Raw genomic sequence first — 12,644 nt, 5'->3', positions numbered from 1 at the left:
AAATATTGTATTTTTACTCCACATTTCAGTTACTATAGTTACTTTGTAGATTCAGATTATTATTACAAAACAAAAACGTACATTAACCACTTCAACTCTATAGACAGAGCGTCGCAAGTCCCGCCCCCCTTCAGTCCCGCCCCCTTTCAGAACGACGAGGCCAACTCTCGTTGTGACAAATCATGACAGTAAAATGTTTTTGCCCGATCTAATAATTATAGTAAGACGAAAAACTAAACAAAAAAGAGTTGCACCCTGCCTTTTTTGAGTGGTGCAACCACTCCTATATAGACAGCTATGTGTGTCTGCATGGGTCTGTCTGTCCCTGGGTCCCTGGCTGTGTCCGAGCACGGAAATAGCGTTATAGCGTCTGTTCACCACCAAGTGTCACTGTTGCACAGCCTAAAAAAACAGACACACAGGCCAGGGAGGAGGGCTTGTACAGTACAGTACAGTACAGTACAGTACAGTACAGTACCACTTACTTCAGACGGGTCTGATTTTTTCTTCTTACCGATTACTTGATCTGCCCAAAACATTGCGTTTATTGTCATGTTTTGTCACGACAAGAGTTGGCCTTGTCCGCGGCGTGAACGTCTTTAAATAAAAACTTTTTGAAAAGTCTATGGGGAAAATGAACGGGGAATTATTTCCTGGGCCTTCGTTGGGGGGCGGGACTGCGACGCTCTAAATAAGCCTATACTACATTTCAGCCATTTGAGAAGAATAGCAGAACTACAAGCTCACAATGCTTTGCGCTGCGACACATTGTGAACTTGTAGATCTAATGTATCTAATTATACATTTGAAAACTTGACATTTTTGAGTGACAATTTTTACTTTCTCCTTTTTGGTGCTTTAAGTATAGGCCTAGGCTACATTTTGATACCAAATATATAATATACAGTATATATGATATAATATATAATATTGTACTGTAACTCAAGTCAATTTTGAATTCCAGACTTTTGAGTATTATACTTTTTTGCACAACCTTGTATGTCCCTATACTTCAGGACAACACATGCGTGCGTGCGGGCAATGATGCGTGACATGCATGCCTATACCGCATTTGGGTGGCATTTAAGTGGCATTTCCCTCCTGTGGCTGAGCTGTCCTAGATGAGAGTGTCGAGGCGTGGAAGTGTCTGCTTACGTGTGGGCGTGCTTGCGTGCGTGCGTATGCGTGCGTGCGCGGCGCGCACGTGTGTGCGTTGGCAAACCTCCCGAAGCTATCATGAGAAGCCAATCAGTCATGCGCCTGACATGGAGTAATTACTTTTATCACACAAGCGGCCCGGGTGTACATTTTAATGCTATACACTTCTTCTCCTCAGAGAGAGAAACCCTCCTATCTCCATGTTCCATATTATACGCTTTTTGGGGGCTTTTTCAAAATCCTGACGGTTTTCTGGAAAAACCTCGTGTTTCTGTATCAGCGGTGCTCAATATTTCATGTCAAGGACGCCCAAAAATGATATGTAATATGCCTCTAAATCCTGACAGAACCCCATGTTTCTCTATGATCAAGGACCCCTATGAAAAAAATATACAGTATATTCAAAGATTTGCGCTACGTTTTCATGATTTTTCAAAAAAATAGCAGACCTACACGCCATAAGCTTGTAGATCTGCTATATTTTTCAATGGCTAAAGTATAAAACAATGCTTAAAACACCAAAAGGGTTTCCCGCACAGAATGGGTTGAGGAACCGTTTTGGACGTCGCGAGGTTTCCCACCCGACGGAGACGATATTAGACTTTATTTATTGCAACATCAATCAAGGTCACTAGACGTTTGGCTCAATGTGTTAATGAAAAGCTCCCAGGCATTAGGTACGCACTGCACTCCCACCATCATCATATATCATAATATGATGCAATCTTATGTAAAGCGCTTGGGATAAAAATAAAAAAAACGCTCTATAAATGCACCATTTACCATTTTATATGCGGCAATAAAATACCGAAATCTGTCCGGAAGCTTGTTAAAGGTGCTGTGTGATATGTTTTTGTTAAAGAGTGCATGTTCAATAGCTCTATATTCCAGATAGTGTACAGACTACTAGCGTGTGTTAAATAACAGGGGTCTCCCCGTCTCTCTCCAGCTCCAAAAACTAATTATATTTTCTGGTGAGGATACCCATATCATCCAATCAGGAGAGGAGAGAAGTCATAATAATGGATACAGGATAAACTTCCGCCAGGCCATAGGCCAGGTTGTAGAAATGTATCTTAGCCCATACCCGAAAGTTACGCGGAAGCGCTTACCGAGTGACATAAAACGACTTTCTGGCCTCGTTAGCCCATACTTCCAAACAGAAAAGTCCTATCCGATTGCGTTAAACGACATTAAACATCATTAAACTCACTTTCCATCCATCCATCCATGCATCTTCAACCGCTTATCCGTAGTCGGGTCGCGGGGGGCAACAGCTCCACCAGAGTGCTCCAGACTTCCCTCTCCAGAGCAGCATTTGCAGCATTTGTCCCCGTTCGTGTGTGTGTGTGTGTGTGTGTGTGTGTGTGTGTGTGTGTTTTGCAGTTTATAGCAACCAAAATACACAGCTGTTGCATTTCATTTAAACAGAGTGACCTTAACGAGCTCTCTGTCTTCATGCAAAACGACGTTTCTTTTAACGAGTTGGATGTCTTTTAGAACTTCCACCGGCCTCCGATCCACAAAACAAAAAGCTCAGATCCTTATCACAAGGACCCGAGAGAGAGCATCTCTCAGGAAAGAAAAAGAAAATCCATTAAAAAAAATCATTCATGCTTTTGTCCCATCCCATCTTCGATTATATTGCAATGAACTCTTTAGCCCCCAGACGGACGGACGGACGGACGGACGGATGTCGCTCTTTTCTCGGCTCCATGTTAATGCGAAATGTGAACGCCAGACATCTTACAGATCGACACTAGTCGGGTGGAAACCTCATATGTCTCTGCTGTCAACCACGTAACTCCAAAATGTTCTGGAAATGAAAGAAATATAACATTTTCAGGATTTTTTAGAAAACCTTATATTTTGAAAACAAAGCAATGGTTGGTGTTGTGACTTTATATATTGTCAATTACTTAGGGGGAGAGGTGATGGAGTTATAGCTGCTTTAGCAGCTTGTTTGAGGGTCCAATGGAGTTACTTTTTTCTTTTTTTTTACTACTTTCCATTGGTTCAATATTTTCGAAACAACACACAGACATACATGTAGTTCAATAGCACTGATCTATGCAAAATAAATAATAATCAAAAACCTAAAAAATGGAGATTAGGAGGTTTCCTCCCAACAGCAACGATATGTTATACTTTTCACGATTCAAATAAAAAAAAGATAACAAAAATAGCAGATCGACCTTTGATGCTTTTGTGTGACAAGTATAGGGCGTTAATTTACGAGAAATAAAAAACACAAAAAGTCAGAAGGTGGAGATAAGAGGTTATACTTTCAGTCTCTGAGGGCAACGACAGCCGATAGATATAGGACACGTTGTAGAGGTCACACATTACACCGGCCGCTCTGCGTATACGTGGCCAACACTCTTCACCGCTTTAGCCTTTCGTTTGAATGCAGGGATTGATTTAAAAATCCTTTTTTAATCACCTTACAAAGCACTGACTGCTGCATGCTGGCCCTAGCCTGGGTAAACCCCTCCCCCCTCGTCAGATTTTCATTCTGCCTGAGGGGTGAGTCTGGCATAATCGCCTGTGTGGCTGTTTAGCCGTGGGGCGGGAGAGTAGCGTTGACGGACAACCCCTTCAGCCAATCAGCGTATTTCAAAACAAGAGGCGTCATCTAAACGCGTTCCGTTCCTACTTCACCTCATTCCATTTCCTCCTGTCTCTGTCTCACACACATTAGGCCTACATAGTCTCTATGCATTGCACACAGCAGCAGCGAAATATTCTTGCCACACTTTATTTTGTTATTGTTATGGCTGAATCGAATGTCAACGATTTTTGCCGTCTCTGCAAAGATAATTGTCGGAAAGCCGGCCGTTTATCGAACACCAGGAAGATTTACGAACGGTGACAAAGTTTAACGTGAGAGCAGATCAACTTGAAATCGCGTCTCCGTCGTCCTAGTAACTGCTGATGTTCCATTGTGGTCCTACACGGACCCCACACTGCGTAGCTGTCCTCGTCAATGCCAACTTATCAAAACATACCGATCTGATTCTCGTTTCGATTAAGAAGCGTCGGGGAGACGGACGGACACTCACATTGCGTTGTGGTTGCACACCCTTTAGCCCTGTATTTTGTTGTTGTGATTGTTGTTGAGAAACAGGAAGACACTCGCCTTCTTCCTGTGACTGTCTATGTACAACAATTCGTTTTATAAATGCAACTATGAGTAAACATATGTGTCACATACATTAACTATGCAGCCCATGTAATGCGTCAATATAAACGCATCGATGAAATAATAAATACATACCGTAAATAAATGAACGTTTTTTTCTGACGGGGTTCGAACTTTGTCCTCCGTTTGTCGGCATAAAGTTCCCCACTCATGGAGCGTATGCCTACTACAGTGAGCCATTCTAGCCATGACATTTTGTAATCGTAATTCAAATCATAGGTTATAAAAGCAGCCATCACAGATTCACAACTCAAAACGAACTGCATGGGAACTAGATCAACTTGAAATCTCATTCAGATTCACCGATTTCCAAAACGGCTGTTTAATAAGCCTACAGATTTGTTTTTAACATCACCATCTCACCATCATCACCTATATAAGTTCACCTTATGGTAATTAATGTTATACAGGCCACATATAAATAGTAAATATGATGCATGATAGGTTAAAGTAACAATTTCTTTATAACATGACCTAAATATGCCAAAAGCCACATTACACTGACGTGACTTGGTCAGTCAATGTGCTCCAAATTATCAAAGCGAATGGTGCTAATGTTTCTGCAGAGTTCACACGTCATCAACTGCTCAAATCGTTCCTGATTGGCCAACATGCGCTGTCAATCACAGAGCCCTGAGCTCGGTCGCGGATTGGCTCGTACCAAAGCTGATACAATCTTAAGAACTTTGTATTCCTATTTAGCCAGACTCACCCCTCCTGGCAGAATGAAATGTTGTCCAGCAGGGGGAGTGGGTTTACCCAGGCTATGCTGGCCCCACACTTCACATCTCCCAATAATGACTGTGTCCGCTTAAAAACGTACACAGGGACTCCCCCAAATATCCCACTTTGAGAACCATATTGGTCAAAGATAATGCCATATCACCAGCCTGTATATACCCTGAAAGTATAATCCATGAGGCCAGCAAATGAAAAAAGGCAACGTATTGCTCAAAAAGGGGCGGAAACAGGGGCGGAGCTACCGGGGGGGTGAGGGGGGTGGTCACACCCCGGCCCGGACCTCCGGGGGGCCCGGGCTGTCAGATGATCGATTGACGATTTTTTTACACAGTCACTCACGACTGATAAAACCAGCGGGCCCCCACGAATCCCGCAATTAACCAGATACAGAGCTTATATAGCCTATAATAGCCTACACTTTAGCAAAATATCATGTATGATGACTGATGAGAATGTACTGCGCTGGACTGTACAAGCACCGTGGAGTCTGTCTCACACTCTCTCCAACAGACATCCCAGCCACGCTCCAAAAGTGCAAGTCTCTCTCTGACGCCCTGTGGAAGTCCCTTCCGCAGCCCTCTGGTGATATTCTCAGTCCCGTGCGCGGGTTTTCAAATCCCAGCAAATAAACAAAACCACGTAACTACTCACCGACACAAAGCCTGCTAGACCTTGTTAAAAGTCTATTTTCGTATCTGGGAAGCGTCTCAGGTCCCCAGCTTCTCTAAAATACACTTTGTGCCATCTTAATAACGCAATGTACCCTGCATTTTACCGGGCAGTCATTTCTTCTACTATGGCATTTTCGGGTTTTGCCTGCGCCGATCTGGTTGGATTAATTTTATTTAATGATTAAAATAGTGCATTTTATAGAGAAGCTGGGGCTGCAGAAGGGACTTCCACAGAGAGAGACTCGCTGTATAAGCGGTCCAGGGCTACAAAAGTGGCAGCACCTGTCACTCATTAGTAGGCTAATCACTCTGTGAGAATTTAGGAGTGCATATACATGTGTGGACTTCCTTTTCTCCACAACGGACTGTTTCGATTCTAAACCCCTTCTTGTTGCTTTTCCCTGTGTGCGATCAATCAGCAAGTGAAACAGAACACAAAGATGAGTAGTAGCCTATTTATTTTTTAACACGCAGCACCTCTCTCTCTCTCTCTCTCTACGTCTCTCTCTCTCTCTATGTCTCTCTCTCTCTCTCGTGTGTGCATTGCTGCGCAATGTCACAGACACAGACGCGATCAACCAAATATAACACTTTCCCTCTATCTGTGACTGTGATCAGCTCCTCACACACATCTACGTCTCTCTCTCTCTCGTGTGTGCATTGCATTGGTCACGCGATCAACCAAATATAACACTTTCCCGGCCTCTATCTGTGACTGTGATCAGCTCAGCAGCAACTGTTAACGTAATTATTTTTTCTTCCGTTCGGGGGGGGGGGGTGCTGTTGGGAGTCTGGTTCGGTGAGGCCCGGTCGTGCTGTCTCACCCCCCGGCCCGGCCCAATGTTGTTCCGCCACTGGGCGGAAAAGTATATTCCTCGTCCAACCGTCAAGTCAGGAGGCCATATATACCTCCCCACTTTCGAGGCATTTGTAGAATCGTTCTCAGGTCGAAATGGGTTAAATATCCATATAGGCACTATATGTAACTTATTATTTTTTGTAGTGTTGTCCAATCTGTATCTCTCTCCTGTGCGAACAGGGTGGTCAGTGGGCTATAGTGAGCGTTGTTTTAACCCATTTTGGGTACGATATATATATATACGCTACGAGCTCGTAGGTCTGCTATTTCAGAAAAATCGAAGAACCACTGACACAGAAACATATACTTTTTCAGAAAACTGTGCAGGATGTAGTTCAAGACATTTCTTCTGAGATCAGATTCTAAAAAAATGGGTTCCCGTTCAGAATGGGTTAAAACTTTTAACCCATTCTGGTGTTAGCGTCATGCTATGCTTTAGCTATTGAAAAATAGCAGATCTACAAGCTCATAGCTTGTATAGGTCTGCTATTTTTGAAAAATCGAAGAACGACTGACATTTTTTTTAGAATCTGATCTCAGGTCAGAATGGGTTCATCAGACCAGTGTGTGTCCAGTGGAATACCTCGTATGAATCTGATCTCAGGTCAGAATGGGTTTTAACTCTCTCTCTCTCTCTCTCTTCTCCTCCAGGCGTGGTCAGAGCTTCCAACATCTTCCCCATCCTGAGCGCCATTCTGCTGCTGATGGGCGGCATGTGCATCGCCGCCAGCCGCTTCTACAAGAGCAAGAGGAACATCATACTGGGAGCGGGCATCCTGTTCGTGGCCGCAGGTATATATATATAACGCTCTAGTGATAACTATTACATATACGCATGCATGAATGAGTGAGTGCAGCTAGTCCTATTTGTAGCCTCCCACACCTGTGTGCAGTGTGCAGTGAGCAAGCTGCCAGCCAGTGAGCAAGCTGCCAGCCACTCAGCCTTGATTGCTGGATTGGCAGTGGGGCCTTTTGACAACCACTCTGTCTGTGTGTCAGTGTGTGTGTGTGTGTGTGTGTGTGTGTCTGTGTCTGTGTCTGTGTCTGTGTGTCTGTGTGTGTGTGTTTGTGTGTGTGTGTGTGCGCATCGGGGAGGGGTGTCTGGGAGTGGGAATCTGTTTTATGTGTCCATGTGCTTGTTTTGTGTGCGTGTGTGTGTATGCCTGCATATGTTTACACGTGTAGTTGTGTGTGCGCGTCTACACGTGTGTGTGTGTGTGTGTGTGTGTGTGTGTGTGTGTGTGTGTGTGTGTGTGGGCGGGCGGGGTCTGGACAGCATTAGATGTCAGTGTGTTTATACATGTGTAAGTTACAGCGTGTGTGTGTGTGTGTGTGTGTGTGTGTGTGTGTGTGTGTGTGTGTGTGTGTGTGCTGAGTCTGCGGACGTTGTAGTGTGTGTGTAGTGTACCTGCTCACTGTTCTCTCCATTGGCTCGCTCTCTCTCTCTAACCTCTGGTCTGCTGTAAACCTGTAAAAACCTCCATGTCAGCTCTGTCGCCGCGTGGAAACCATGCATGTCCAAAGCCCTAAACATGAGGAAATGGAAACCATGTATGTCCAAAGCCCTATGACCTCTGAGGCAGTGTTGTTTTCGTCGACTAAAACTGAGACGAAAAATGCTTTTTCCACGGATGAAAACTAAAATGGAAACTAAATCAAAACTAAGCAACGATGACTAAAACTATAAGACTAAATATATTGGCAATTTTGTTGACGAATATAAACTAGACTAAAATGTTAGGAATTAAGGGACTATAGTGGACAAGAGATCCAGTAGGAGTCATTTTACACTTGGTTGCATTCTGAAAATAGCAGATCTACAAAATCACAACGTGTAGATCTGCTATTTCCAGCATGTGTAACAACAGTCATTATACGACGGCATCAAAGGCCCGCCAAAAAACATTCTAGTCGACTCAATCAACTGTAGATTTAGTCGACTAAAACCGCATGACACTTAGTCGACTAAAACTAGACTAACACTAAAACATTCCAGGTTTTAGTTTCAGTCCAAAGACTATAATATAGTCTTTGGACTGAAACTAAAACCTGGAATGTTTGGTCATATTATGACCAAACAAAAATAGAAATTTGCTGCCAAAAACAACACTGCAAAGCACTAACGTTGGAGGAAATCTAAACCATGTATGTCCAAAGCACTATAACCTATGGGGAAATAAATAGCCCGGCCTTGTGCCAATGAAAATAGCAGATATACAAGCTCACAACATTGAGGACGCGCTGCTGTGAGCTTGTATAGGTCTGCTATTTCAGCCACTTTTGCGTGACTATATATATATTTCACTTACGGAGGAAAAAGAGAGAGAAATGTGGAGATACACGTTTTTTTTAGTTTTTGTTGTTGTTGGCCGGAAGCGCTTACGATGCACTCTCATCAGTCTCATCTGTCTCAGCTGTGTAGCTACACCGCTGTCTGGCGCGGCGCCATCTTAGTTGTACATGATGTAACAACCACATGAACCCTATTCTGGGGCGGTGAACTTTATAGCTCATAATAACATAATCCTGCTTCCTATAGTAAGTATAGTACAGGCCTCCGGTTTTACTCTCATGTTTACAAACATTGCCGCAAAGGCATGTAAACAAACGGCATTACGGCTCCAAAAATACAGCACATGCTGTCGGAAGGGGGCCCGTTATCTAACCGTATAGTGTTTATAGGCCTCACTCACACCTAAAAAAACATTTGTCTTGTCCGTGTCTTGTGTCTTGTCCGTGTTTAATGGCCGCCCCCCCCCAATGCATTTCCAATGGAAGTCACATGGTTTGACCAAACATTTTTGTTTGATGCAGGTGAGGGGGGCGGGGGCACAACACAGCCATCAAACAAAAATGTTTGGTCAAACCATATGTGAACACGGACAAGACACAAGACGGGTGTTTTAAGAGAAATAAATTGGGGGAAAGTATATAGGGAAAGTATATAGCCTTGGAGGTATAAAGCACTGTGTGTAAACTAGAGCTTATGTCACACTGCAACTTGGAAAACCTTGCTTACAAAACCACTAATGCTGCTGTTAGAAAGTTATATAATTATTATCATCTCTGTCAGGTGGAAACCTCATTATGTCCACGATATCAGACTTGGGAGTCCTTGAAATAAGAAAAGAAGGTCGAGCATCATCAGCATTATAAACCTATATATAAACCAGTTTATGTTCCAGTATGCTCCTTTTTTCCGATGAATTGAATATGAAGGACCCCAATGGAAACAAGCTATAATAGTGCTTTCTTGGGTTTAAAATCCTCTTTGCAGACCTTGCATTGAACTGTACTTTCCTGTGCTTCTTTCCTGCAAACTGTTTTCTGAACTGTACCCATTCTGAATGTTAATACTTTAGTTATTGAAAAACAGCGGATCTACAAGCTCGTAGCGCGGCACCGAGTGCCGCGCTACGAGCTTGTAGGTCTGCCTCTTTTTTTTTATTGTCACAATGTGGCGCAAATCTTTGAATATATCTTTCACAGTGAACGTTTTTAACTCAAAAGGGTCCCTGGAACAATATATTTTCAGACGGGGGTCGGCGGCCAATTACATGATATTTTTGGGGGTCCTTGACATTAAAATGTTGACTGTTGACTGTTAAAATGTTGACTGAAATAGAAACACGTGTTTTTTTTCTTCCAGAAAACCGTCAGGATTTAGAAGGCCTTCACAGAATAGACCCTCAGGTCAAAATGGTTTAACCCATTCTGAACGGGAACCCATTTTGTGCTATATGCTTTAGCTATTGAAAAAAAGCAGATCTACAAGCTCATAGCGCGCCACCGAGTGGCGCGCTACGAGCTTGTAGGTCTGCTATTTTAGAAAAATCGACTGACATTTCTAAGAATCTGATCTCAGGTCAGAATGCGTTATAATCAGACCAGTGTGTGTCCAGTGGGAAACCTCGTATATGAATCTGATCTCAGGTCAGAACGGGTCAACAACGAAGTATCCAATCAATCAATCAAATCAAGTCCCAATCAACTCAATCAAACCCTGCTGTGTGTGTGTCCACAGGCCTGAGCAACATCATCGGCGTGATCGTGTACATCTCGGCGGCGCTCGGCGACATCTCGCCCAAGAAGGACGAGGACAAGAAGTGGCAGTACTCGTACGGCTGGTCCTTCTACTTCGGCGGCCTCTCCTTCATCATGGCCGAGATGGTGGGCGTGCTCGCCGTCAACATCTACATCGAGAAGAACAAGGAGCTGCGCTGCCGCTCGCGCACCGACCTCTTCAAGTCCACCACGCACGCCATGCTCCGGCTGCCCTCGTACCGCTTCCGCCGCCGCTCGCGCTCCTCCTCGCGCTCCACCGACCCCTCGCGCTCCCGCGACCCCTCGCCCGTGGGCGGCGGGGGAGGCGGCGGGGTCAAGAACTTCGGCCTGGGGGGGGTGCCGCCGTCCCTGCTGGCGCAGGGCCCCGTGTCCGTGTCCACGCTGCCCAACCCGCACAACAACAACCGCGGCGGCGGCGGCGGGCCGGGCGCCGACATCTCCCTCTACACGCTGTCGACGCGCGGCGGCGGCGGTGGGGTCGGCGACCCCAAGCTGCCCGGCCTGCCGCCCATGTACGGCACGGTGGACCGCGCCACGCTCTACCAGCTGCACAACTGCTTCCCTAAGGACGGAGGAGGAGGAGGAGGAGGAGGGGGGATGATCCTGAGCGGAGGCACGCTGCCCTCGCTCAAGTCGCAGCAGGGCGGCAACACGGGCAACTCCAACTCCAACATGGCCAACAACTCCACCGGAGGAGGAGGACCGCCGCCCTTCAGCTCCTCCACGGGGCTGGAGAGGGACGGGCGCGGCGGGAGCGGAGGAGGAGGAGGCATGGGAACGCTGGACAGGCTGAAGGGCGAGCGGGAGAGCAACTCCAACACGCTCAACAGGAAGACCACGCCTGTGTAAGAGAGAGAGAGAGAGAGAGAGAGAGAGAGAGAGAGAGAGACAGGAGGAGGAGGGGAAGATATGAGAGGAGGAGGGAGATATGGGAGGGAGATATTATGGCTCTTTTCCACTAAAAGCAGCTGGTTCTCGGTTTTTTTTAAACTCGCATTTCAAGGACCCTCTCCCGCGACTCTGGGTGCAGGGCTCATATTATTATGGAACCGAATGGACCCCCCCAAGACGACACGGGATCCACTTGGTTCCGTTCGTATATACCCTTTGGCCAGAGTTATACAGACTTTGTATACGGGTCGATTTATAGAACCCCCCTTTGGACAGGCTTCACTTTATTGGCCCCCTTTTTCCACCACTGGTTCGGGCCGGTTCTTTTCTCGCCTCCCACCGCCCGCCCGCCTAATTTCCAACCAAATGAATTTGGTTCGGATCCCTAAAAAGTTGGTTTGGAACTGAAACCCAAAAAGAAAAATTAACTTCTATCTTTTGCCCTGAAGTGGGGAGCCAAAGTGGCCGTGTGTGCCACTGTTCAGGTTGGAAGATGGCAGATATAAACCATCATTTAAAAATGAACAGAACCTAGTTCTATATATACAGTAGTATACCACAGTTGTTTTGGTGGAAAAGGGGGGGGGGGTTATTATTTATTTTTTGAGAACCACTGCACTAGAAGACCTATATAAAGCGGAAAGCGTCATGCCGTGCGGTGGGACTGCATTTCAACGGGTATCTGGTATTCGTTTTATATATACGGGCTTTCAGATAAAAAGGTTTTCACGGGAAACCTAATTTGGGCATACTGTACTGTATATGCTCAGGAGGTTATAGTACTAAACTATGGGACTCAGAACTTTATAGAACAGAACTTTAGTCTTTTAAAAAAAATGTTACAGGCTATAGAGCGTTCCCCGTTCATTTTCCTCATAAGACTTTTAAAAAAGTATTTATTTAAAGACGTTCACGCCGCGGACAAAGCCAACTGGAGTTGTGACAACTCATGACAATAAACACAATGTTTTTGGGGCAGATCAAATAATTTGAAAGAAGGAAAAAGAAAAACACTTTTTGTTTTGTTTTTCTTCTTACAAATCATTTGATCGGCCCA

The 12,644-nt window shown here is 45.0% G+C and overlaps 1 pseudogene across 1 annotated transcript in view; it reads left to right on the top strand.

The window, feature by feature from the left end:
• Window positions 1-11,545, top strand: part of LOC308318387 (voltage-dependent calcium channel gamma-4 subunit-like) — a 46,019-nt pseudogene extending 34,474 nt beyond the window's left edge. Inside the window, exons 4-5 of the transcript in view lie at window positions 7,283-7,423; window positions 10,656-11,545. The product of the transcript in view is annotated as a voltage-dependent calcium channel gamma-4 subunit-like (transcript). The remainder of the gene's footprint in view (window positions 1-7,282; window positions 7,424-10,655) is intronic.
• Window positions 11,546-12,644: the final 1,099 nt, after the last annotated feature.

The sequence above is a fragment of the Protomyctophum bolini genome (genome assembly GCF_963924005.1).
Source record: "Protomyctophum bolini genome assembly, chromosome: 7".
NCBI classification, from domain to species: Eukaryota; Metazoa; Chordata; class Actinopteri; order Myctophiformes; family Myctophidae; genus Protomyctophum; species Protomyctophum bolini.
Note: the sequence above shows the minus strand (reverse complement) of the source record. Positions and strands in the feature narration are given on the sequence as shown.